The 27,694-nt window shown below is 44.0% G+C and overlaps 1 pseudogene; it reads right to left on the bottom strand.

The window, feature by feature from the left end:
- Positions 1-9,708: 9,708 nt before the first annotated feature.
- LOC124778350 lies at positions 9,709-9,827 on the bottom strand (annotated as a pseudogene).
- Positions 9,828-27,694: the final 17,867 nt, after the last annotated feature.

The following is a 27,694-nucleotide window of genomic DNA, read 5'->3' as shown; positions in this document are numbered from 1 at the left end:
CATGCCAAATAAGCAAGACTGTTTTGGCACGAACGGCCATTTTTATATACCTCATTCATATAAATAACACGCCAGAACATAACTCACTAAGTACCAACATCAAATGCCTATTAGGCCTACTACAAGCAAACAGTGGTATGTTAGGAAATAGTTTCACATTTCATTCACACGCTCCAGCTTCTCAAGCGTGAGATAGAAAAGTAGTAGTGCGGAATTTTTATATAAATTTGGAATCATCATACTCTTCCATACTTTAATTTGTGTAATGTCTACGTTTCTTCTCCTTCCTCGTTCTAACAAACGATCTTGTCATCACTAATTCTGTAACAATTCCTGCCACAGTCAAAACTTATCCTCCGGTTAACTTCTCTAACCCCACCGGAAACGCAGGTAGAGTTACCCGGCGTTTATTCTCCGGTTAGGCGTTATTACATGTTCGTACAACGCCCTTTCCGCGCTATTCCGAGAACGAAACTTAAAGCAGCTGCTAACTGGGGACTGTTCAACTGGTAATGCAGTGATCTGGCAAAAACTTTTCTGTCAAAATTCCATTTTCTTCGATACACCGAGAAAATATGTAATCTTTCTTAGCTGTTAATCCTGTTAGTCGATTATTTCCACTCTAGTAATCTGTATCTATATATGTCGCTAATCATTATGACAACGCTGATCATTCGCACATCCAATCAACCACATACACAAACAGCGATTGGCGATCACCCGTTCGTGTTTACTTGGGTCAGCCCGTATAGCCCGATCCGTTTTTGTCTACGGGAAAGTCTATTATTTGAAGTATTAAACAATTAATTTCTTAATTAATTGGAATTCGTTTGAGAGATGCGTTGGTTTAGGTATTTTTTCGCTGTCTTTAGCATTCGTACAGAAACGTAAATGTGGTATATGCTACCTAGTTTTGCATTAATAAAAAGAAAGGTCACACAAATGCAAGATTATAATTTTTTCTTATTTGAGTGAAATTAACATATTTTAACGACATTAAAATTCTTCGGAGATTAGTTACAGTTATTACCTTATTATCTTAATGCGCAATCAGTAATTACAACCGAAGCACCAGGAGAACATGGCATTCGAGTGGAAGATTTCAGTGAAAGTTCCATTAGCATACTGAGTGTTCAGTCACTAATGTGATTGACTTAGGCAGGGCAGTAAGATGTAATCACAGAGATAGCACTGGGTAAAGGTTTTTGCCTATACGTGATTTAGTGAAGTTAATACACTTCTAAGAACAGTAAATGAAAATTTGACACTTGCCAGCCAACATTCAGAGGTTACGAACAGCTATTTGCAATGAGTATTTGAGCATATGCACTGAGGTGAGAAAAGTCATGGGATATCTCCCAACGTCGTGTCGGACCTCCTTTTGCCCGAAGTAGTGTTGCAACTCGACGCGGGATGGACTCAGCAAGTCTTTGGGAGTCCCCTGCAGAAATATTGAGCCTTGCTGCTTCTTTATCGGTCCATAAGTGCGGAAGTGTTGCCGGTGCACGATTTTGATCAGATGATCTGGGTGGCCACGTCACTGGGTTGAATTATCCAGAATGTTCTTCAAAGCACTCGAGAAGAGCTGTGACCCGCTGAGTGACATGGCGCATTGTCATCCATAAAAATTCCATAGCTGTTTGGGAACATGAAGTCTATGAATGGCTGTAAATGGTCTCCAAGCTACAAAATAGCAGGTCAGCAACTGGAAGCAGTAAATTCCATAAATTATCTGTGAGTACGCATTAGGAGTGATTTAAAATGGAATGATCATATAAAGTTGATCGTCGGTAAAGCAGATGTCAGACTGAGATTCATTGGAAGAATCCTAGCAAAGGAAGTAGGTTATAGTACGCTTGTTCGCCCACTGCTTGAATACTGCTCAGCAGTGTGGGATCCGTACCAGATAGGGTTGATAGAAGAGATAGAGAAGATCCAACGGAGAGCACCGCGCTTCGTTACAGGATCATTTAGTAATCGCGAAAGCGTTACGGAGATGATAGATAAACTCCAGTGGAAGACTCTGCAGGAGAGACGCTCAGTAGCTCGGTACGGGCTTTTTTTAAAGTTTCGAGAACATACCTTCACCGAAGAGTCAAGCAGTATATTGTTCCCTCCTACGTATCTCTCGCGAAGAGACCATGAGGATAAAATCAGAGAGATTAGAGCCCACACAGAAGCATACCGACAATCCTTCTTTCCACGAACAATACGAGACTGGACTCGAAGGGAGAACCGATAGAGGTACTCAGGGTACCCTCCGCCACACACCGTCAGGTGTCTTGCGGAGTATGGATGTAGATGTAGCAAGTAGCCGAACGTAACCATTTCCAGTATATTACCCGTTCAGTTGGACCAGACGACCCAGGCCATTCCATGTAAACACATCGCTCACCATTATGGAGCCACCACAAGCCTGCATAGTGCTTTGTTGACAACTTGGGTCCACAGCTTCGAGGGGTTTGCACCACACTCGAACCCTACCATCAGCTCTTACCACCTGAAATCTGCACTCATCTCACCAGACCACGGGTTTCCAGTCGTCCAGTGTCCAATTGATACGGACACGAGTCCAGAAGAGGCACTGCAGACGACGTCGTGCTCTTAGCAATGGCTCTCGCATCGGTCGTCTGCTGCCATAGCCCATTAACGCCAAATTTCGCCGCACTGCCCTAACGGATACGTACATGGTATTTTCGTCCGCCCCGGTAGCTGAGTGGTCAGCGCCAGCCAGTCAGCGATGGGAGCGGTGCCCCAACAACAAAACTATGGTTCATGGCAAATACTTTTTTTTTTAATTTCGAAAATTGCTCTGCTCACAGACCCAATTGAGTGCATATGATGGAAATTGTTGGACATTAACGGAGCTATTGGACGCTTTCGGCAATATTCGTCGTGTTTACAATCCACAGATCTATAACAGTAGCTTTTACAAAACCAGATATTGATGACAGATACAAAGCCTGTAAAAGGTGCTGACAACCTAGTGGCGGATTCTTGCTCTACCAAGTAACATAGACTACGAACAACTGGCGGTGGCACAAGTTGCGACTACGAGTACTCATAAATAGCCGAAATACTGGTTTGAAACTCAAGACAACCGCTTTTAAAGGGTGTAAAACACTCCTGTGACGTGACATCTCAAAAAATTGATGTCGTCCATTTTTGCCTCCTGCTTTTCGAAGACATGCGTTGGATTTAATACATGGCCTCGCCTACTCTGGAGGGAACTGCACAGTTCTAATGATCATCGTGTGACGCCTCTAATTAGTGGTAAAAGTAATTACAGTGATACATGCTTCACGATGAATATTCATCACAGGCATTGTACTGAAACTTCAGATTTTTTGGGGACATATAAAGATTCCATAAACTACTATATAAAGGAAAGATGCCACGTTATCTCTCCCCTATCGCTTGTCTTTTAGATCTTGTTGCTTAACTCTTGTCGTCTCTTGCGCTCGTGGCACTGTACGCCATTCGGTGTTGAAAGAGCTGCTGCCTATACATGTAAGCTAATTACCGTTAAAAAATAATTATCGGTGTTGAGTTTTAAAGATTGGTTCCTGCTGTGAAACGTAAACTTTTCCCCTGCTTACCATTTACGTAAATCTGCCAATGCTTTGTACGGGTGGAAATTCGTGTGGTATTTTAATTTAACTACAAAAGTAGCTTAAAATCAGTTTTATTTCATTTCCCGCGCTCTAAATTCCGAAAAAACCTGCGTTTGAAAGTTGTTTACGAATCCCATTTTCAAATGACCCATCACGGTTATCTTTGCTGAAAATTTGACATTCTGTAAAACCATACTAGTAGAAGCTTGCATTAACTTTGGATTGAGTCTGACGAAGTAATATTTCAGAATTAAAAGAATTTTTGATTTATTTCGAATCAAAAAGAAAAATATTTAAAATCCATACCAGTAAATACATATATCCATATCAGTAAAATAAATCCATGATCTCCGAATACTAACTCCTACATCACGATATTTTCGCTTTACATAAAGAATGTATCTGAATTGCAAATTTCCTTTATTAAATGTAGGAAAAGAAGGTATTTATTCTTGCTTCCCCAATAGTCGTTGAGAGATATATTATCTCAGTTTCCCGTAATGAAATCACTCAAGTCATTAGAAAGCACAGGAAGGGTCTAGTTTAATCAATAGATATGCATGGCCGTATGTTAAATATGACCGTCACGCACGGGTGCAGACGTGTCTGGGTGCCAGAAAGCTGAGGTTGGCGGACAGGTGCACGAAGTAGTAGGAAATTTCTGTGAACACTCGCAGCACTTTGTTCAGGTGCACACTGATTTTCTGGGACATATTGTCTCTGCGAATGGTTCCCGGAACACATTTACCACCGTCGATCACTACGCATGCTGGACGGAAGCCGTGTCCATTGCCTACACCACGGCAAACCTTTTCCACTACTTGGATTTCCCGTTTCGCATATCCTACCAATGTTACAGGTCAGGGAAGACTACTTGAATTGGCTCTGTTCCGTAAACACACCGCCACACAATCAAGTACTATTCTGCCAGTAATGGGTTATGGCTGTGACATAGAATTGTTAAAGCATCTTTAATGTGACTTAATACTTCTTTGACACCAGGGCTGCCTTTGATACTACTTGGAGCACACGTGGTGGTAAAGTCACTGGCGCCTCTCCGGCAGAATTCTTTCATGGCGAACCCGTTCGTCTTCCAAAGAGTTTTTCACGCAGCAGCAAGCGGTTTTCTCAACGGATCCTCCTTCGTCTAGTCACACGGACACGAATATTTTTCTTCTTAAAGGCCTACACACTTGTTCTCACACAACGTTAGGAAAAAATGCCTATACTACCACCATACAATGACCCATATCCAGTCTTGGTGCAAGGCTAGCACCCATTGAAAAACGTGCAGTATGTTAAATTCACTACAGTGCCATTAGAGTGGGTAAAGCCCACCTATCCATTACCGAGGGCTAATACCGACACAAGTAACGTGTAAATTGAAGCCTACACCATCACCAAAAGAGCCTTCGGATTCATAGAACCCGTCATCTATTGGTACAAGGGTTGGTCAAGTGGTTCATTACAAATATAGAAACAACTCTACATACAGGGAGCTCTACTCTCTAACGTGTCCGGGCGGGGGAAGCGTGGGGGGCGGTTCGACGAAGTTAATCACAGAACTATAAAACTGAGACTAGTGATAAATATGGCTTAGTTAATTTCTGCTTCCAGTTCTCTTTGTCCTTCCACGTAGTCCATTTCTGTTTAATTGTGCTCTATTGCATGTTTCCTGCGACTTACTCTTGTTCTCTTGCAACAGTATATGAGCTGTCTTTACTGTCGTCAACGTTCCCACAAGTACATAATTATCCTGTTAATATACTATTTCATTTGCAGTATTCATTACTGCTAATTGTACGTAAAAACTGATATAAGTATGTAGTGACGAAATATTGGCGCGCATAGAATGAAACAGCTGCAGCCATCATTTTGATTTTATTTCACTAAATGGGTACTATTTTCGGTGGCTCAGTACAGCATCTTCAGGCCTTAGCTGACGCTAAGGTGGTGAACTCTGATAGTATACAGGATTCCATAAGTGGCCAACATCTATAAACTGGCTCCTGTAGAATACTGTAAGGGCGATGTGTCTGCAGCTATCAAGTGCCAACTGCCTGGAGAAACATTTAAAATAGAACGTCCAAAGCTATGAGTATTTGCTGACTCATATCTTCGGCCGTTCTATTCTGAATGTTTCTCCAGCCAGTTGGTAGTTGATAGTTGCAGACACAATATCGCTGTTACAGTATTCTACAGGAGCCAGTTTATAGATGTTAGCCAGTGATGGGATTACGTATACGATCGGAGTTCACCCGCTCAGCATCAGCTAATACCTGAAGATGGTGCTTGAGTCACCGAAACTCGTTGCCATATAATAAAATAACATCAGAACGGCGCCTGCAGGTATTTCATTTTGTCAGCCGAAGTCCCACGGATCGCAGGGATAGACGTAATAAAACATTATACTGCACTGGCAGTTTGAATAACTTGTTCTTGAATAGTACTGGAAACACTGAAGACTTAAGTCACAGTTTCTGAATAGGGGCAGCTGATTCACTGTTGGTAAGCATTATGCAGTAGTGGACACATCAAAGCGTGAAATTTCACAGCAAATTTCCGGTTCTGCACTGGCCTCACATTCGGTGGGAATGGGGTTCAAACCCCCGTCCGCTCACGCAGATTTAGGTTTTCCGTGGTTTTCTCCAAATCTGTTAAGGGGAATACCGGGTTGCTTCCTTTCAAAAGGATTTCCTTCTCCTTAGACTATTTCTTTCCTCTTACTTGTTCAATCGGAGTCAAGCTCTAATGACCTAAACATTGTTCGGAAATGAATCCCTAATATTTCTTCTGGTTCTTCACAGCGGGAAGGTCCTTTGATTCCGGCAACACACATATACGGTAAAAAGGGAGAGAATTTCTAATTTCTCCTAAGGAACTGCTATAGTGTGTCGATGTTTTTTGGAAATTTGTGGTGAGGACTACGGGACCAAACTGCTGAGATCATCGGTCTCTAAGCTTACGCACTACTTCATCTAACTTCAACTAACTTCCGCTAAGGACAACACACACACTCATGCCCGAGGGAGGACTCGAACCTCCGACGGGAGGAACGGCACGAACTGTGACAAGACGCCCTAGACAGACGGCTACACCGCATGGCATTGTGGAGATGTTGCTGAAAAGAAATTTATTTGATTTAGATTCCATATTCGTAGGCGTATTTTTACCACCGTACAGGAGCAAACACGTCAAGTATTGTGTCCCACTATCCCACCTCTTCTGCCTAGAATGTGTCGGTAATTTACTCTTATTCTCGAAGTTATCACATCTGCGCCCAACCAGATAAAATGGTCGTAATTTAGAAACAATCCGGTTTGTAATAACGCAGCGCAGTACTAAAATAACAAAGGAAAACACTGTCTCCTGTAATATGATTAATGAGTAAGTGTAAGTTTTCCACTAAAATTATCTGTACGACAGAAAACTGAATATACTGATTTCAAAAAACTTTCTCCTCATATAAAAGTACTTAGGCATCGTGTTCTACTGCTGAACAAAATTGACTGTTGGTTAGCACTGTGTTGCACATATGAATAGTGTCGTGAAATAAGACTTCAAAGCTCATGAAATAAAAAAAATTTAAATAAAGGAAATTAATCTAATTAAATGCCAAAAGAAATAATTGCGTGCTCAATGAAAACTATGTAACTCAAACTCAGTACCGAAGCGTATTATGACCGTTGCGTCATATGCGGCGCAATGTTTGACCTGCAATATCCACAGAAATAAAATACTGCTCTACTCGGAAGAAAATAACTGTATGAAATTACCAATTCTGTTCACTGAAAATTAATCTGCTGGTTAGGCCGACACCTGACAACCCTGACTACATATTTTGCTCAAGAATGCAAGGTGAGATCAGTCCTGAAATACGTGACTTACATCTTGTTCAGCATGCTGTTTTCGTGTCTGGAGGACTGACGTTCTCCAAAGCGTACACAAATCAGCATATCCAGCAGCTACCCAATCTACGGTAAACTTTTTTGTCAGGAACAATTTGTGACTTCGTGTGGCGCAAGGTACAATGTGCACACGAAAAAAGTTTAATGCATCGCTATGAATCACGTACGTGGGTTTTACTTCAAAGAAAATCGATTTTTAAAAAATCAGACTCCGATTATTGACAAAAGTACAGCACAACATACGAAGACTCTAACAATTACAAAACTCTCATGTTCCAAAATTTCTCCAAAATACTCTCCATCGGTATAAAGAACAAAAAAGTATTTTAAATGAATTTTCATCTCGATGATTAAGCATTCCAGATAGTTTCTCCTAGATTCACAAATAACCGGTCTCTTTTTCTAAAAACTCAACTGCCCGGTACTATGGCTCAAGTAAGACTGCCGCAGCGCTGCGCAACAAACTGACTAGCAAGCTAATCACAGATAAAACTGGACATAGTCACGATCTCATTCACTACTCATGCAGTGCGCTCATTCATCTTGGTCCCAGAACAGTAAAGTTGAATTATTTACAACAGCAGAAAATACACCACAACCTTACATAAGTTCCATGTGTTCGTTGTCAATGAATGCTGTAACTACAGGTGGTGCAAAAAAGAAAATATGGAAACACCAAAGAAAAATATATTGCCATGCCTATACGGTATACTGCATGGTTCTCAAGAGAATGTTATACCATTCTTCCTGCAAAATAGTGCCAAGTTCAGGTAACGATGATGGTGGTGGACAGGAATCACGCACTCTCCTCTCCAAAGCAGACCATAGCTGCTCCCTAATATTGAGATAGGGAACTGTAGTTGTATGCTAACAAAACCAGTCCTAAACGATGCGAGCCGTATTAACAGAGGGTCTGTTGTCTTGGAAACCAGGATAACCACTGGGTGGCAAACATTGTACCACGAGGTGGAGCAGATCGGCCAAAATGGTCACAGTCTGTGGTAGTAATTCGACCTTGCTTACAAGGGAACCTCCCCATCGCACCCCGTTCAGATTTAGTTATAAGTTGCCACAGTGGATAGGCCTTGATAAACTGAACACAGAATTGAGAAAACAGGAAGAAGTTGTGTGGAACTGTGAAAAAATAAGCAAAATATACAAACTTAGTAGCCCATGGGCGACATAGGCAATATGATGGAGACAGGTAGCACACGAGCGCCGTGGTCTCGTGGTAGCGGGAGGAGCTGCAGAAGGAGAGGTCCTTGGTTCAAGTCTCCCCATCAAGTGAAAATTTTACTTTCTTTATTTTTGCATAGTTATTATCTGTCCGTTCGTTCATTGACGTCTCTGTTCACTGTAATAAGTTTAGTGTCTGTGTTTTGCGACCGCATCGCAAAACCGTGCGATTAGTAGACGAAAGGACGTGCCTCTCCAATGGGAACCGAAACCATTTGATCGCAAGGTCATAGGTCAACCGATTCCTCCACAGGAAAACACATCTGATATATTCTATACGACACTGCTGACGGCATGTGCGTCACATGACAGGAATATGTTGTCGACCCACCTAACTTGTACACTTGGCGAATGTTTAAAAAGATTCTTCTACCTTGCCCGATTTAGGTTTTCTTGTGAATGTGATAATCACTCCCAAAAAAGTGATGAGAACATAAGAGATTGTCACATAAACGGAAAATAAAGAACTAAACTTTTCACTCGATGGAAGATTTGAACCAAGGACCTTTCGTTCCGCAGCTGCTCACGTTACCACGAGACCACGGCGCTCAGGCGTTTCCGGCGTCCTTGATGTTGCCTATCTTCCCATGAACTACTCAGTTTGTAGTTTTGGTTATTTTTTCACAGTTCCACACAACTTCTTCCTGTTTTCTCAATTGTTCTGTGTTCAGTTTTTCAAGGCCTATCCACTGTGTCAACTTATAACTAAATCTGAGGGGGGTGCGATGGGCAGGTTCCCTTGTTAGTAAATATGGAACCCATAGAATGAGAATCCACGGTACAGACCGGCCGCCGTGTCATCCACATCCCTTAGGCGTCAGCCATGCGGATATAGAGGGGCGTATACAGCACACCACTCCCCTGGCCCTTGTCGGATTTGTGACCGGCGTCGCTACTTCTCAATCAAGCAGCACCTCAGTTCGCTTCAAAAGGGTTGAGTGCACCCCGCTTGCCAATAGCACTCGGCAGACCCGGACGGTGACCCATCCAAGTGCTAGCCAAGCCCAACAGCGATAAACTTCGGTGATCTGACGGGAACCGGTGTTACCACTGCGGCAAGGACGTCGGCTTCTAACTCTGATTGGTAGTTTTAATTCCAGCTCACCCTGCAGTTGCCTGCTTATGGAGCTCCTTTCGTGCTGTTTTGGTGCTGACAGGGCTCGCGAGTGTGCCACTCTGTTCTGTAATGACTTTTCCAGCTGTCGTCCTTTCATTTTTCGTCACAATTCTCTTCTTATGAAAGTCTGTCACAATCACTCAACACACACTTTCGTTCTCATTGTGACTCAGTGGTCAACGTTTTTCCGCTTCCCTGTAAGCGATATAAATCTTCAAAGTCTTCCGCACAGTGTCTCTTGAAACACCAACACTTCGGCTACCTCACGTACGGAAGCACCTACCGTAGGAACACCAACAATTTGTCCGAACTCGAATTCAATTCGCTTGAACAAAATGCACTAACAGCTACACAAAACACTGTTCTGACAATGGCTGACAGTTGCAACGTATTGAGGACATTGTGCAGGTGCCGTTCGTGGTCGAATACAACAGCGCCTGGCTAGCATCTGCATTTATGTTCAAGCATGCATTTCTCGTGTTGTTGTTGTTATTGTTGTTGTGGTCTTCAGTCCAGAGACTGGTTTGATACACCTCTCCATGCTACTCTATCCTGTGCAAGCTTCTTTATCTCGAAGTACCTACTACAACTTACATCCTCCTGAATCTGCTTGGTGTATTCATCTCTTGGTCTCCCTCTACGATGTTTACCGTCCACGCTACCCTCCAGTACTAAATCGGCGATCCCTTGATGCTGTAGAACATGTCCTACCAACCGATCCCTTCTCCTCGTCAAGTTGTGCCACAAATTCCTCTCCTCCCCCATTCTATTCAGTACCTCTCCATTAGTTACGTGATCTACCCATCTAATCTTCGGTATTCTTCTGTAGCACCACATTTTGAAAGCCCCTATTTTCTTCTCTAAACTGTTTATCATCCATGTTTCACTTCCATGCATGGCTACACTCCATACAAACACTTTCATAAGAGACTTCCTGACACTTAAATCTGTTCTCGATGTTGACAAATTTCGCTTTCGTTGCCATAGAATGTCTACATTTTATATCCTCTCTACTTCGACCATCATTAGTTACTTAGCTCCCCATATAGCAAAACTCATCTACTACTTTAAGTGTCTCATTTTCTAGTCTATTTCCTCCAGCATCATTCCATTATCCTCGTTTTGCTTTTGCTGATGTTCATCTTATATTCTCCTACCAAGACACTGTCCATTCCGTTAAACTGCTCTTCCAGGTCCTTAGCTCTCTCTGACAGAATTACAATGCCATCGGCAAACCTCAAAGATTTTATTTCTTCTCCATGGATTTTAATATCTACTCCGAACTTTTCTTTCGTTTCCTCTACTGCCTGTTAAATATACAGATTGAATAGCATCGGGGAGAGGCTACAACCCTATCTCACTCCCTTCCCAACCACAGCTTCCCTTTCATGCCCCTCGACTCTTATAACTGCCATCTGTTTTCTGTACAAATTGTAAATAGCTTTTCGTTCCCTGTATTTTACCCCTGACACCTTCAGAATCTCAAAGAGAGTATTCCAGCAACGTTGTCAAAAGCTATCTCTACGTCTACAAAAGCCAGAAACGTAGGTTTGCCTTTTCTTAATCTATCTTCGCAGATAAGTCGTAGGGTCAGTATATTGATCTTCCCCAATATCGGCTTCTTTCAGTTTTTTCTATTCGTCTGTAAAGAATTCGTGTTGGTATTTTCCAGCAGTGACTTAATAAAGTGATAGTTCGGTAATTTTCACATCTGTCAACACCTGCTTTCTTTGGGTTTGGAATTATTATATTCTTCTTGAAACCTAAGGGTATTTCGTCTGTCTCACATATCTTTCTCACCAGATGGTAGAGTTTTGTCTGGGCTGGCTCTCCCAAGGTTACCACTAGTTCTAATGGAACGTTGTCTACTCCTGGGGCCTTGTTTCGACTCAGGTCTTTCAGTGCTCTGTCAAACTCGTCACACAGTATCATATCTCCCATTTCATCTTCATCTACCTCCTCTTCCATTTCCATAATATTGCCCCCCAGTACCGCAGGTTTGAATCCTGCCCCGGGCATGGATGTGTGTGGTGTCCTTAGGTTAGATAGGTTTAATTAGTTCTAAGTTCTAGGCGACTGAGGACCTCAGAAGTTAAGTCGCATAGTGCTCAGAGCCATTTTTCTTTTTTGCTTACAATTTGTTTTCCTTCTGAGCTCTTGTTCTCACAGTGCACCACACCTCGTTGCGTTGTACGTGTGTTGCCTTGCTGCAAAAGAGCACATTTAGTTACTCAAGAAACATGAAGTAGTTGTATAATCTGCACAGCCGGGCGAACAAAATATCTATCCTCTCGAGCACTTCTCTTAGTGTTTTCATATATTTGTCCAGCCGTCGTAACGTAGTCAGCTGGTTATAATGCAATTATTACAAATTGTTCCGATGCTTTCATAAAAACCTCCCAGGTCAATGACAAACGTTGTGTTACAAGTTTGCCTCTGTGGGAACTACACAGTTATTTTCTGGGCTTGGCTTCCTATTCAAATAATCATGTTCTCGTCGGTCTGTAAAAATGTTAGGAGTTTCTCAGAGAAGTCGGGAAACACGGATTGCAGCGGCATGAATACGGTGTTCAAAATACGTGAAAATGAAAAGAACTGTTGAATTTTAAAACTGATCAGCATTTCGGTAGAACTGTACAAGGTAGGAAGGCATGAACCCACGATGATTTTGCATGTAAAACCAAATTATGTAGCAGGTTTCTCAATCAGAAATCGTATTTGAATGTTGTCTCTTTGTGAGAAGGCAGTCTTACACCTCGTGTAAGGACAAAAATCTACCAGTACGCGCCAGAAATAGCCAGCGCCAAGAATGTGGCTTATCGGTACTATGGTTTGTCGTTCCATGGTACTACCGCTCGCTTTGGTTGGGATCTCGGTTTTTTAATCGGAAATCGCATTTGTACCAGCACGTGTCGAAAATCGACAGCGACAGGGTCGTGGTTTATCGACACTATGGGTTACAGATACGCGATTCTGCTGCTCGCGTTGGTTGGGATCTCGCGACTGCCTTGTGAACACGGCATCAGTTGGTAAAGGAGGGCCATATTAAACGCCACACAGGGTCTTTCCGGCCCCAACCGACTAGTGCTCGAGAGGATAGCTATTTTGTTCTCTCGGTGTGCAGATTCTACAGCTATTTTATGTTTCTTGAGTAACTAAATGGGACTATGAGCAGCCAGAACGGCGACCAGTGTTGTGTCAGTTCTGGACACAGAACTGGCACCATGTCGTTTATCCAAACGATGGCTTTATTTGTGTGTGGCTATCAGAAAAACAAATGTAGCCAGTTTCCATTCATTATCATCACACGGACTCTGCGTCTGGCATGATGGTATGTGGTGCCATTAGTTGCACAATACCATCTCCTCTGATTCGCATAGCTGGTAATTTGGAGGACAGCTGCTAAATTTATTTCGTAGTAAGGCCTGTGACAATGCCCAATCTTCGAGGTATCTGTGAAGTTATCTTTCAACAAGACAACGCATCGGCAGAGAGGCTGTTCGACTGTTGTCCTGACCAGCACGTTTACCAGATGTGTTACGCCTTGAAACATCTGGTCTCTAGTTGAAGACAGACCTGCACATCTCTCTCTCTCTCTCTCTCCCTCTCTCTCTCTCTCTCTCTCTCTCTCTCTCCCTCTAGCGACTACGAGTGATGAACCCTGGCATAGTGCAGAAGCAGCATGGAATGATTTATCCGTATCTGCTATCCAGTTCAGTTGGACTCGGTGCCTGCATGGCTTGGAGCCATTGTTACATCCAGAAGTGCGAAATTTCACAACCAGGTTACCCTGAATGGAAAGAATGGAAAAGCTGGTAGAAGCCGACCTCGGGAAGATCAATTTGGATTCCAGAGAAAAGTAGGAACGCGCGAGACAATACAACTTCTCTTAGATTTAGGAAAGACAAACCTACGTTTATAGCATCTGTAGACTTAAACAAAGCTTTTGACAATGTTGACCGGAATATTCTCTTTGAAATTATAAAGGCAGCAGGAAGCTAAACGGTATTTAGAACCCATATTGAAACCACATGGCAGTTGTCAGAGACGAAGAGCCTGAAAGGGAAGAGCCAATTGAGAAGGGACTGAGACAGTGTTGTAGAATATTGCCGGTGTTATTTACTCTGTACACTGGGCAGACTGTAAAGGAAACCAAACAAAAATCAGAAATAGGTATTTAAGTTCAAGGAGAAGAAATTAAAACTTTGAGGTTTGCCGATGACCTTGTCATTCTGTTAGAGACAGAAGAGGACTTGGACAAGCTTTTGAACAGAATGAAGGGTATGTTGGAAGGAGAGTATAAGATGAACATCAACAAAAGCGAAACAAGGATAATGGGGTGTAATCGAATTAAACCAGGTGATGCTAACGGAATTAGATTTGGGAACGAGACACTTAAAGTAGTAGATGATTTTTGCTATTTGGGCAACAAAATAACTGATGCTGGTCGAAATAGAGATGACATAAAATGCAGACTGCCAATAGCAAGAAATGCATTTCTGAAGAAGAAAATTTCGTTAACATCAAATATAGACATAGTGTTAGGAAGTCTTTTCTGAAAGCGTTTGCCTAGAGTGTAGCCAGGTATGGAAGTGAAAGAGAGACAATAAACAGTTTAGACAAAAAGATAGTAGAAGCTTCCGAAATGTGGTGCTGGAACGCAGTGTTAATTGGTAGGTAGATCACGTAACTAATGAGGAGGTACTGAACAGAAATGGGGAGACAAGAAATTGGAGGCGCAACTTCACCAAAAGAAAGGATGGTTGATAGGACACATTCTGATATATCAAAGAATGAGCAATTTAGTACTGGGGGGAAGTGGGAGAGGTAAAAACCTTAGTGGGAGAGCAAGAGATGAATACAGTAAGCAGACTCAGAAGGATGTAGGTGGCAGTAGTTATTCGGAGATGAAGAGGCCTGCACGGGATAGAGTAGCATGGAGAGCAACATCAAACCAATCTTTGGGCTGAACCTCAGCAGCAACAACAAGAACACACCGCGAAATCACCTACCAATTTAATAGTCCCCACCTAATGACCTACTGGTTGGCATTGTTACCTCTAGATCACGGGGACCTGGGTTCCATTCCCGGCCGAGTCGGAGATTTTCACTCGGGGACTTGGTGTTTCTATTGTCCACGTCATTTCATCTGAGCCTCATCGGTGGAAGTGGCGTGAAATAGGAAGACTTGCAGCAGGCGGCCGAACAACCTCGGACAGGTGTACCATCTCATTCACCTACAGATTTAATTACGTATTCCTTCTACTACACTATATAAGCACGATCAGTGAAATTTCATTGTTTACTGTTCTTTCCGGTGTTGCTGTTTAAATGGCCAGCACGTAGTCTAGGAAGAAAACGTTATGGTTAATTCATGATATTGCGATACGAAGCAAAAGTAATGAGCATATGAATTCTTTTGAAACTCAAATTGGTGAACAAATTGTAAAAGTGGCGGAGGTAGAGAAACAGAGAGAAAAATTAAAAGGAGGATAGGGGGGGGGGGTGGAGAGTGTGTCTGTGTGTGTGAGAGAGAGAGAAGAAAGAGAGAGAGAGAGAGAGAGAGAGAGAGAGAGAGAGAGGGGGAGGAAGAGAGAAGAAAATGGAGAGTAGGACCTTTGTTAAAGTTTGAAGACGACTGTTCGGTACGGGATTCAGCCAGATGTGTGATTACCACCCACCCCACTTCACCGGCTACTGAACCAGGGGCCATACGAGGACCGTTCGTGATCCATCAAAGAAAACAGTTCGGCTGCCACGTGCCAAGGCAGCTTGCGAAGGAGAACGGAGCAGCGCCTGTGGAGTCAGACTCACAGAAAAATAATGTCTGAAAGACGTCGCCTTAGGAACGAGATTTTTAAAAAATATTCGACTAGCGGGGAGATGGTTCATCTTCGTAATAATATACCAATATTTAACAAAAAAAGCACAGTTTCAATGAAATAAATTCTCTCTGCAAATATTGTCTCTCCCGTAATACATATTTACGATAAAAGAAAGAAAGAAAAGGAAAACTGAGTGTTTTTCTACAGTGGTCAATACACGTTAATGTTCTCCTTCCAAGTATGTGATACAAGTGAACATGTATATTTACTTAAGATTTCTGTATTATAACACATTGTCAACTGATAACTAAGATACTGTTATACAATCGTCGTGAATCTGTTACAGGCTGGAAGAGACAGTGATCAGTCTATTGTACGCAGAGTGAATGTTCAACAGGAAAGAGGCGCTATAGACGCGTAGGACCTCTGCTGTTAATATACCAGATGGTTAAAATGAGTATCGGGGTTTTAAGGCTTTATGGTATTTATTACATTCAATTTACAACTATAAATAACTTCCAGTTGATTGACGAGGTTTTTCATTTGTAACATAAGCGACTATCCAGGCTTGGCGTGTAGTAATTCCATGGAAACGTCTTGATCACCAAAAACTTTATTTGTGACGTGTTTCGAGTAATCATCATCAGACAATGGTGGAAAAATTTACTCAAAAGACAAATTAGAAAAGGTTATATGTAAATATTGCAACGCCAATGTAACGTCAGGAACGGAAATACATACTTAGTACAAGTACTAGAAAAGCTCACGCAGGTGATCAGTACAAGAAAAACGTAGAATCTCATGTGCGATTGCCGTTAGGCGCATTTGCGAAAGATGTCCTGAAAGAAACATGGTTATTTCCGTAACTATGTTTGTTATACGGAAAGCTTAGTGGAAATGTGACCCCTTCCTTCTTTGTTCCCTCTATGCTACCCTTCCTTCCAGTTCCTCGGTTCTCCACTTCTCGCCAACCTCTGTCTATCTTCCTACACACTTCCCTGTCCCTCTAGCTAATTGAACATCTGTCTCGTATGTCAATATGTCAACTACAATGCCATTGGTGCCTCTCCCCCCCCCCCCCTCCCCCCATCCCTCTTCTGTTCCTTTCCATCTCCAGTCCACCCTGACACGATTGGAAAAAATTACTATTTTGTGATAGATTTTGTTTTTTGACATGACCCATCTGTGGTCTCAATAGGTTGAAGCTTACTTGCATCGTTCGGAAAATAATAATTAAGAATTGTAATGTCTTCCCTTATTATGGTGGCCTTTTACACTGCGCGCCGCGCGGGATTATCCGAGCGGTCTTGGGCGCTAGAGTCTTGTACTGTGCGGCTGGTCCCGGCGGAGGTTCGAGTCCTCCCTCGGGCATGGGTGTGTGTGTTTGTCCTTAGGATTATTTAGGTTAAGTAGTGTGTAAGCTTAGGGACTGATGACCTTAGCAGTTAAGTCCCATAAGATTTCACACACATTTTAACTTTTTTTTTTACACTGAGCTCTATCTCTCGGTGGAATAACTCGAAATTGTGGCCAGAGTGCTGTGCGATATTTGTATATGCCCCATGACAGGTTTTGACTCATAGCTTACATGTTTTATGTTTTCATTGAAGATACTGAAACGCCTGAGCTAGCAGGACAGAGCGGATTAGGTTGTGGAAAGGGGCCAAAATGACTTCCTGTCAGTTTCACACAACATACAAAGTTTATTCATCAATACACAATATTACAACAAGGATGCAAAGCACTAAAAACTGTAATCGACCTCCTTTGATTAAATTTAGATGGGATGAAGACCACACTCAAAATCCAAGATACAAGGATTAAGCAAGAAATTGAAATACAAGGTTCTTGTGGAGGTTTCACCCAAGAATTTCAATCTAAACAAGCTAAAGGCCTTAGGAATTTAATTTTAAAGGAACTTGGCTGCAGGCCACATAGTAGGCAAAAAGAAGAGTTTCAGTCAAAAGGCAGAAGACCAAATCTTAAAACAAAATCATAACAACCTTAGGCCTTAAGGGCACGACAAGAACATTAATTTAAGAGACATTAAAACTCAGCTGAAGGCCGCACATCAACCAAATAACTAAAGTCCAAACAGGGAAATTACTACATAACACACAATGAACGGTGCTCAGAAGTCTCCAAGGGTCGGCCTAGGACTGCAACTCCAACATCCGTTTAGGTGAGACAGGCAGCCTGTCCAGCGACTTCTTAATCTGGAGGCAACCCAACCGACAGACAGCCGACCAACCAGTCAACCAAATCAGGTCCGCTCCACGCAACCAGCAAAACAACCACAAGATTTCAATACACTTCGCACAGAATATTGGCGCCCAAACCGACCAACAACACCTCAGCTGTCGAACTACACGCCGCGCTGGAGAGCAACAACACGACGAGGAAAATATACTGCCTAAAATTACGTCAACGACCAGGGCAGGTAACCGGAACGTCAACAGCCACAGGGCATAAGATACCGCTGGTGAAACAGCAGCAGCAGCGCGTATCGATAAGTGCGCTGTCGTACCATCTCTGGAGCGACCAATAGCGGCCAATAGTATTTCCGGGTCGTCGTGTGTCTGGCAGTCAGTTGGAGACGGACCAGCAGTGCAGTCGGGACGCAGCAGCAGTGAAGTCGGGGACGGAGCGCCGGTGCGGCGTGGACAGCCAGTGCTCGCTGACCGCTGCCAATATACACTCCTGGAAATTGAAATAAGAACACCGTGAATTCATTGTCCCAGGAAGGGGAAACTTTATTGACACATTCCTGGGGTCAGATACATCACATGATCACACTGACAGAACCACAGGCACATAGACACAGGCAACAGAGCATGCACAATGTCGGCACTTGTACAGTGTATATCCACCTTTCGCAGCAATGCAGGCTGCTATTCTCCCATGGAGACGATCGTAGAGATGCTGGATGTAGTCCTGTGGAACGGCGTGCCATGCCATTTCCACCTGGCGCCTCAGTTGGACCAGCGTTCGTGCTGGACGTGCAGACCGCGTGAGACGACGCTTCATCCAGTCCCAAATATGCTCAATGGGGGACAGATCCGGAGATCTTGCTGGCCAGGGTAGTTGACTTAGACCTTCTAGAGCACGTTGGGTGGCACGGGATACATGCGGATGTGCATTGTCCTGTTGGAATAGCAAGTTCCCTTGCCGGCCTAGGAAAGGTAGAACGATGGGTTCGATGACGGTTTGGATGTACCGTGCACTATTCAGTGTCCCCTCGACGATCACTAGTGGTGTACGGCCAGTGTAGGAGATTGCTCCCCACACCATGATGCCGGGTGTTGGCCCTGTGTGCCTCGGTCGTATGCAGTCCTGATTGTGGCGCTCACCTGCACGGTGCCAAACACGCATACGACCATCATTGGCACCAAGGCAGAAGCGACTCTCATCGCTGAAGACGACACGTCTCCATTCGTCCCTCCATTCACGCCTGTCGCGACACCACTGGAGGCGGGCTGCACGATGTTGGGGCGTGAGCGGAAGACGGCCTAACGGTGTGCGGGACCGTAGCCCAGCTTCATGGAGACGGTTGCGAATGGTCCTCGCCGATACCCCAGGAGCAACAGTGTCCCTAATTTGCTGGGAAGTGGCGGTGCGGTCCCCTACGGCACTGCGTAGGATCCTACGGTCTTGGCGTGCATCCGTGCGTCGCTGCGGTCCGGTCCCAGGTCGACGGGCACGTGCACCTTCCGCCGACCACTGGCGACAACATCGATGTACTGTGGAGACCTCACGCCCCACGTGTTGAGCAATTCGGCGGTACGTCCACCCGGCCTCCCGCATGCCCACTATACACCCTCGCTCAAAGTCCGTCAACTGCACATACGGTTCACGTCCACGCTGTCGCGGCATGCTACCAGTGTTAAAGACTGCGATGGAGCTCCGTATGCCACGGCAAACTGGCTGACACTGACGGCGGCGGTGCACAAATGCTGCGCAGCTAGCGCCATTCGACGGCCAACACCGCGGTTCCTGGTGTGTCCGCTGTGCCGTGCGTGTGATCATTGCTTGTACAGCCCTCTCGCAGTGTCCGGAGCAAGTATGGTGGGTCTGACACACCGGTGTCAATGTGTTCTTTTTTCCATTTCCAGGAGTGTACATGAACTGTCCGACCGAGGGAGATTGGAGCGGGACGACCGTTGCTTGGTCGTTCGGTTGGTCGTCTCATCGGCCGACTTATATTTGGTCCTTTCACCATTTCCGCGCCTGGGCAGTCGGTCGGTTGGCGTGGAGCAGTAAGGAAGTCCCCGTCGCGTGAAGTCGGGCCGGAGCAGCTGGTGGAGTGCATGTGCGGTTGGAGTGTGAGATGCTGCTTGCGAGTGCCATGAAGTTCGTAGCCCACCGATCTTGGTTCAAAAATGGTTCAAATGGCTCTGAGCACTATGGGACTTAACATCGATGGTCATCAGTCCCCTAGAACTTAGAACTACTTAAGCCTAACTAACCTAAGGACAGCACACAACACCCAGTCATCACGAGGCAGAGAAAATCCCTGACCCCGCCGGGAATCGAACCCGGGAACCTGGGCGTGGGAAGCGAGAACGCTACCGCACGACCACGAGCTGCGGACTCCATCGATCTTGGACATTAAAGTTGAGTCCTCACTTAACTTACTATTGAGCCTCAACTGTTTATATTTCTTCGTTTGATCCTGGTTGTCGCTTTCGGGACATTCACGCGAGCAACAACCTGTGTGCATTTAAGTCGGTTATGATTCCAGCCATCTTTCTGTGAAATTTAACTTAATTTATTCCCTGTTATGGAAACCAGATGTAAACAGTAATGAAATTCTGAACTCAGATTGAAATGTATACCGCAGAGACAGGCTGGACAGTGAAGGGGGAGGCGTGTTTATAGCGATAAGAAGTGCTATAGTATCGAAGGAAATGGTCGGAAATCCGAAATTTGAAATAATTTGGGTGAAGGTCACGGTTAAAGCAGGCTCAGACATGGTAATTGGATGTCTCTATAGGCCCCCTGGCTCAGCAGCTGTTGTGGCTGAGCACCTGAAGGATAATTTGGAAAATATTTCGAGTAGATTTCCCCACCATGTTATAGTTCTGCGTGGAGATTTTAATTTGCCGGATATAGACTGGGAGACTCAAACCTTCATAACGGGTGGCAGGGACAAAGAATCCAGTGAAATTTTTTTAAGTGCTTTATCTGAAAACTACCTTAAGCAGTTAAACAGAGAACCAACTCGTGGCGATAACATATTAGACCTTCTTGTGACAAACAAGCCCGAACTATTTGAAACAGTTAACGCAGAACAGGGAATCAGCGATCATAAAGCGGTAACTGCATCGATGATTTCAGCCGTAAATAGAAATATTAAAAAAGGTAGGAAGATTTTTCTGTATAGCAAAAGTGACAAAAAGCAGATTTCAGAGTACCTGACGACTCAACACAAAATTTTTGTCTCAAGTACAGATAGTGTTGAGGATCAGTGGACAAAGTTCAAAACCATCGTACAATATGCGTTAGATGAGTATGTGCCAAGCAAGATCGTAAGAGATGGAAAAGAGCCACCGTGGTACAACAACCGAGTTAGAAAACTGCTTCGGAAGCAAACATAAACACAGCCAAAGCCTTGCAGACAAACAAAAATTACGAGATGCGAAATGTAGTGTGAGGAGGGCTATGCGAGAGGCGTTCAATGAATTCGAGAGTAAAGTTCTATGTACTGACTTGGAAGAAAATTCTAAGAAATTTTGGTCTTATGTCAAAGCGGTAGGTGGATCAAAACAAAATGTCCAGACACTCTGTGACCAAAATGGTACTGAAACAGAGGATGACAGACAAAAGGCCGAAATACTAAATGTCTTTTTCCAAAGCTGTCTCACAGAGGAAGACTGCACTGTAGTTCCTTCTCTAGATTGTCGCACAGATGACAAAATGGTAGATATCGAAATAGACGACAGAGGGATAGAGAAACAATTAAAATCGCTCAAAAGAGAAAAGGCCGCTGGACCTGATGGGATACCAGTTCGATTATACACAGAGTACGCGAAGGAACTTGCCCCCCTTCTTGCGGCGGTGTACCGTAGGTCTCTAGAAGAGCGTAGCGTTCCAAAGGATTGGAAAAACGCACAGGTCATCCCCGTTTTCAAGAAGGGACGTCGAACAGATGTGCAGAACTATAGACCTATATCTCTAACGTCGATCAGTTGTAGAATTTTGGAACACGTATTATGTTCGAGTATAATGACTTTTCTGGAGACTAGAAATTTACTCTGTAGGAATCAGCATGGGTTTCGAAAAAGACGATCGTTTGAAACCCAGCTCGCGCTGTTCGTCCACGAGACTCAGAGGGCCATAGACACGGGTTCACAGGTAGATGCCATGTTTCTTGACTTCCCCAAGGCGTTCGATACAGTTCCCCACAGCCTTTTAATGAACAAAGTAAGTACATATGGACTATCAGACCAATTGTGTGATTGGATTGAAGAGTTCCTAGATAATAGAACGCAGCATGTCATTCTCAATGGAGAGAAGTCTTCCGAAGTAAGAGTGATTTCAGGTGTGCCGCAGGGGAGTGTCGTAGGACCGTTGCTATTCACAATTTACATAAATGACCTTGTGAATGCCATCGGAAGTTCACTGAGGCTTTTTGCGGATGATACTGTGGTGTATCGAGAGGTTGTAACAATGGAAAATTGTACTGAAATGCAGGAGGATCTGCAGCGAATAGACGCATGGTGCAGGGAATGGCAATTGAATCTCAATGTAGACAATTGTAATGTGCTGCGAATACGTAGAAAGAAAGATCCTTAATCATTTAGCTACAATATAGCAAGTCAGCAACTGGAAGCAGTTAATTCCATAAATTATCTGGGAGTAGGCATTAGGAGTGATTTAAAATGGAATGATCATATAAAGTTGATCGTCGGTAAAGCAGATGCCAGACTGAGATTCGTTGGAAGAATCCTAAGGAAATGCAATCCAAAAACAAAGGAAGTAGGTTACAGTACGCTTGTTCGCCCACTGCTTGAATACTGCTCTGCAGTGTGGGATCCGTAGCAGATAGGGTTGATAGAAGAGATAGAGAAGATCCAACGGAGAGCAGCGCGCTTCGTTACAGGATCATTTAGTAATCGCGAAAGCGTTACGGAGATGATAGATAAACTCCAGTGGAAGACTCTGCAGGAGAGACGCTCAGTAGCTCGGTACGAGCTTTTGTTGAAGCTTCGAGAACATACCTTTACCGTGGAGTCAAGTAGCATATTGCTCCCTCCTACGTATATCTCGCGAAGAGACCATGAGGATAAAATCAGAGAGATTAGAGCCAACACAGAGGCATACCGACAATCCTTCTTTCCACGAACAATACGAGACTGGAATAGAAGGGAGAACCGATAGAGGTACTCAAGGTACGCTCCGCCACACACCGTCAGGTGGCTTGCGGAGTATGGATGTAGATGTAGATGTAGAAGTCAATAATATTACTTATCTCAACCCTGTGTGTGCTGCCTCGCCCCAGCCAACGTACGATGGTCATAGATTGTCCACCGAACTGAGGCACCGCAGGCTGCCCACATGCGCGGCTATTGAAATCACTGTGCAGGAAACGCTCTTCTTATGCATGGGAGCGGGATTACATAGTTAAAACGGGTCGGGACCTAACTGATTGCCAAACGTTGTCGTACAAATAGCAAATTGAGCAAACGAAAATAGCGATGATGCGGGAATTAAGACATATTTAATAGCAACGCACGACAAACTTCGTGCACGGGTGGCAAATCAACCACAAGCTAATATAGAGGCCCTAGAATTAGGTAGAAACTACAACTAAACTAAAAAGATAGCCATGCTGAGGACGTTATTGTTAACGGATAAAACCGCACTAATAATCTCTGCAGCAAAAACAACCATAGTCGCTACAGCGTCGTAATACTAAGGGGCCGACCATTCCGTAATCAGAAGACGTTAACGATTTATAACATATCTTGGCTCCCTGATCTTATAATTATATAGAAGCCAAACTAAGATACATAAAGTACCTCCTAAAAGCGCGCAGCAATAATAAAATACAAGTAGTGTTCTTCTTGGCTAACCAAACCCTCAACAGAGTAGGAGGGGAAACGTACCACAATGAAGGGTGGGGGTGGGGGGCGTCCTTACCATCAGAGAACAATCAACATCGTGTGTGTGTGTGTATCAACCAACTTCCACGTGATGTAACTTAATGTTACTTTACATTAAGTTACATGATGGCAATCGCTGCTATGGTCACCCTATGGAGGTACTCCTGGGAGCGAAGTTGCTTGTTTCTGATTGACCACTGACAATTTATAGTAACTTTCACACCCTTGTATTGACGATGGAACACACAAATCGTGTCGATATTCAGTATTACAGTCTCTATAAGAAATCTCTAAAACTGACTTACATGGCTATGGTCGTCGTATAGACATTCTCCTGGGAGTCAAGTTACTTGTTTCCGATGCACCACTGATAGTTTATAGTAACTCTTGCACCCTCGTATAGACGATGAAACGCACAATTTGCGTCGCAATTCAATACTCGTGTCCAGCCGCATATTTCAAAACGACATATTTGGCTATAGATACTAAACGAACTTTCTCCTAGGAGTCAAGAAACTTGTTTCTGATGCACCACTGGAAGTTTACTCTAACCCTCGCACCCTCGTATTGACGAATTAACGCCCAAATTATGTCGCGATTGAATATTACAACCTCCAGCCGACTTCTCTCCAAGCGACTAAAGCAGCTACGGTCACCGGAATGACGGTCTCCTGGGAGCCTAGTTACTAGTTTCCGATGCACTATTGTTATTTTTTTGTAACACTTGCACCCTCCTATTTACCGTGGAACACACAAATTGCGTCGCAATTCAATACTACATTTTCCAGACCACTTTTTTACAAATGACTAACGCGGCTTCCGTCATTGGATTCAAGTTGCTTGCTTCCATTGCACCACTGACAGTTTACTGTAACCCTCGCACCCCCGCATTGACGATGGTACACTGCAATAGCGTCGCGAATTTATAGTTCAATCTGCAGCTCACGTCACCCCAAGCGACTAACGCAGAAATGGTCACCGTATTTACGTTCTCCTGGTAGTGAACTTGCTTGTTTCCGATGCACCACTGGCAGTTTATTCTAACACTTGCGCCCTCGGATTCAGGGTGGAACATACATGTGGTGTCGGTATTCAATAGTACTGTATCTAGCCGAATTGTGTCCAACCGACTAACGACTCTATGGTCACCGTATGTGCGTTCTCCTGGGAGTCATGTAGCTTATTTTCCGATGCACCACCAACAGTTGGTTGTAGCCCTTGCACCCTCATATTGAGGATGGAACACACAAATTGTGTCGCGTTTCAATACTACAGTCTCAAGATGACTTCCATCCAAGCGATGCATGTGGCTACGGTCACGGTATGGACGTTCTCCAGTGAGTCGAGGATCTTGCTTCCGATGCACCACTGACACTTTTTTCTGACACTCGCACACGCTTATTGACGATGGCACACATAAATTGCGGCGCGATTCAATACTACTGTCTTCAGCCGAGGTCTCTCAAAACGCTTAATGCAGTTATGGTCACCGTATGGACGTTCCACTGGAGCTTAAATTGCTTATTTCCGACGCACCACTGACAGTTTATTGTAACTTTTGCACCCCTTAATTGACGATGGAACACACAAATAGCGTTGCAATTCAATTCTACATTCAACACACAATTCCTTTCAAAACGACAGACGTGGCTGCAGTCACCGCATGGACTTTACCCTGGAAGTCAGTTCCTGTTTTCAATGTACCACTGAATGTTTACTGTAACCCTCGACGCCTCGTATTGACAATGGAATATACAAATTGCGTCGATATTCGATAGTTCAGTCTTCAGCAGACTTCGCTCCAAGCAACTAAAGCGGCCATGGCCACCGTATGGACGTTCTCCTAGGAGTCAAGTGCTTGCTTCCGGTGCACCACTGACAGTTTAGTGTAACCCTCACACCCGCGTATTGACGATAGAACTTACAAAATGAGTTGCAATTCAATGCTGCAGTCTCCAGCCGACTCCTCTCCAAATCACAAATGCGGCTACTGTCACCGCATGGACGTTATCCTGGGAGGCAATATTCTTGCTTCCGATGCACCACTGACATTTTATTCTGACTCTCGAACTCCCTTATTGACGATGGAACACACAAATTGACGCACGATTCGATACTATAGTTTCCAGCCGACTTCCCTCCAAGCGACTAACGCAGCTACGGTTACAATATGGACGTTCTCCCTGGAGTCAAGTTACGAGTTTTCGATGAACCACTGACAGTTTATTGTAACCCTCGAATCCTTAGATTGTAGATGGAACAAACAAATTGCGTCGTCATTTAATATTCAATCTACAGCCGACCCAAGCGAATAATGCGGCTATGGTCACCGTTGGGATATTTCCTGGAAGTCACATTTCATGTCCCAATGCATCACTGACGGTTTGTTGTAATCTTCGCACCCACGTATTGACGAAGGAACTTACCAGTTGTGTTGCAATTCAATACTTCAGTCCCCAGCAGTGTTCTCTCCAAGCTACTAACGCCACTACGGTCACCGTACGGTCGTTATCCTGGGAGTCAAGTTGCTTGCCTCCGATGTGAGAGTGACAGTTTATTGTAACCCTCGTATTGACGATGAAACACACAATTTGCGTCGTGACTCAATACCTCATTCTCGAGCCGCATCTTTCAAAACGACAAACGCAGTTTTGGTCACTGTAGAGACGATCCCCTGATGGTTACGAAACTTCTTTCTGATGCACCACTGACAGATAACTATACTCCTCACAGGCTTGTATTGACGATGGAACACACAAATTTAGTCACGATTCATTACTTGACTCTCCAGCCTACTTCCCACCAGGCGACAAACGTGGCTACGGCCATAATATGGACAAATCACCTGGGAGTCAAGTTTCTTGTTACTAATGCACCACCAACAGTTAATTGTAACTCTCGCAGCCTCGTAATGATGATGGAATACACAAATTGTTTAACAATTCCATACTACACTTTCCTAACTACTTGTTTCCAAATGACTAACGTGGCTACAGACACCGGATATAAGTTCTCCTGGGAGTCAACTTACTAGTTTCCGATGCACCACTGACAGTTTATTGTAACCCTCGAATGCTTGTATTGAAGATGGAATACACAAACTACAACGTGATTCAATACTTAAGTCCCCAGCCGAATTCTCGCGAAGATACGAACGCAGCTAGGGTCACTGTATGGACGTTCTCCTGGAAGTCAAGTTGCTTGTTTCCGATGCACAACTGATAACTTACTGTAATCCTCGAACCCTTGTATAGATGATGGGACACACAAATTCGTCGCGACTAAGTACTTCTCTCTCCAGACGACTTCTCTCAAAGCGCTTAACGCGGTTACGGTCAACGTATGGACGTTCTCCTGGGTGTCAAGTTGCTTGTTTCCGATGCACCACTGACAGTTTATTGTAACTGTGGCACCCCTGTATTGACGATGGAGTGTTGGAATTCAAAACTACAGTCTCCACCCGACTTCTTTCAAAACTACAAACGTGGCTACAGTCACCACATGGAATTCATCCTGGAAGTGAAGTTCCTTGTTTCCGGTGCACCACTGAATGTTTAATGCAACCCTCGACGCCTCGTATTGACGATTTAACACACAAATTGCGTCGCAATTTAATATTTCAGTCTTCAGCTGTCTTCGCTCCAAGCGTCACCGAATGTACATTCTCCTAGGAGTCAAGTGTTTGCTTCCAGTGCACCACTGACAGTTTAATGTAACCCTGACACATTCGTATTGACGACAGAGCTCACAAAATGAGTTTCCATTCAATACTACAGTCTCCAGCCGACTTCTCTCCAAGGCACAAATGCAGCTACTGTCACCGTATGGACGTTCTCCTTGGAGTCAATAATCTTGCGTCCGATGCACCACTGACAGTTTATTCTGTCAC

This window comes from Schistocerca piceifrons, chromosome 2 (genome assembly GCF_021461385.2).
Source record: "Schistocerca piceifrons isolate TAMUIC-IGC-003096 chromosome 2, iqSchPice1.1, whole genome shotgun sequence".
Taxonomy (NCBI): Eukaryota; Metazoa; Arthropoda; class Insecta; order Orthoptera; family Acrididae; genus Schistocerca; species Schistocerca piceifrons.
This window is presented reverse-complemented; position numbering and strand designations above follow the sequence as displayed.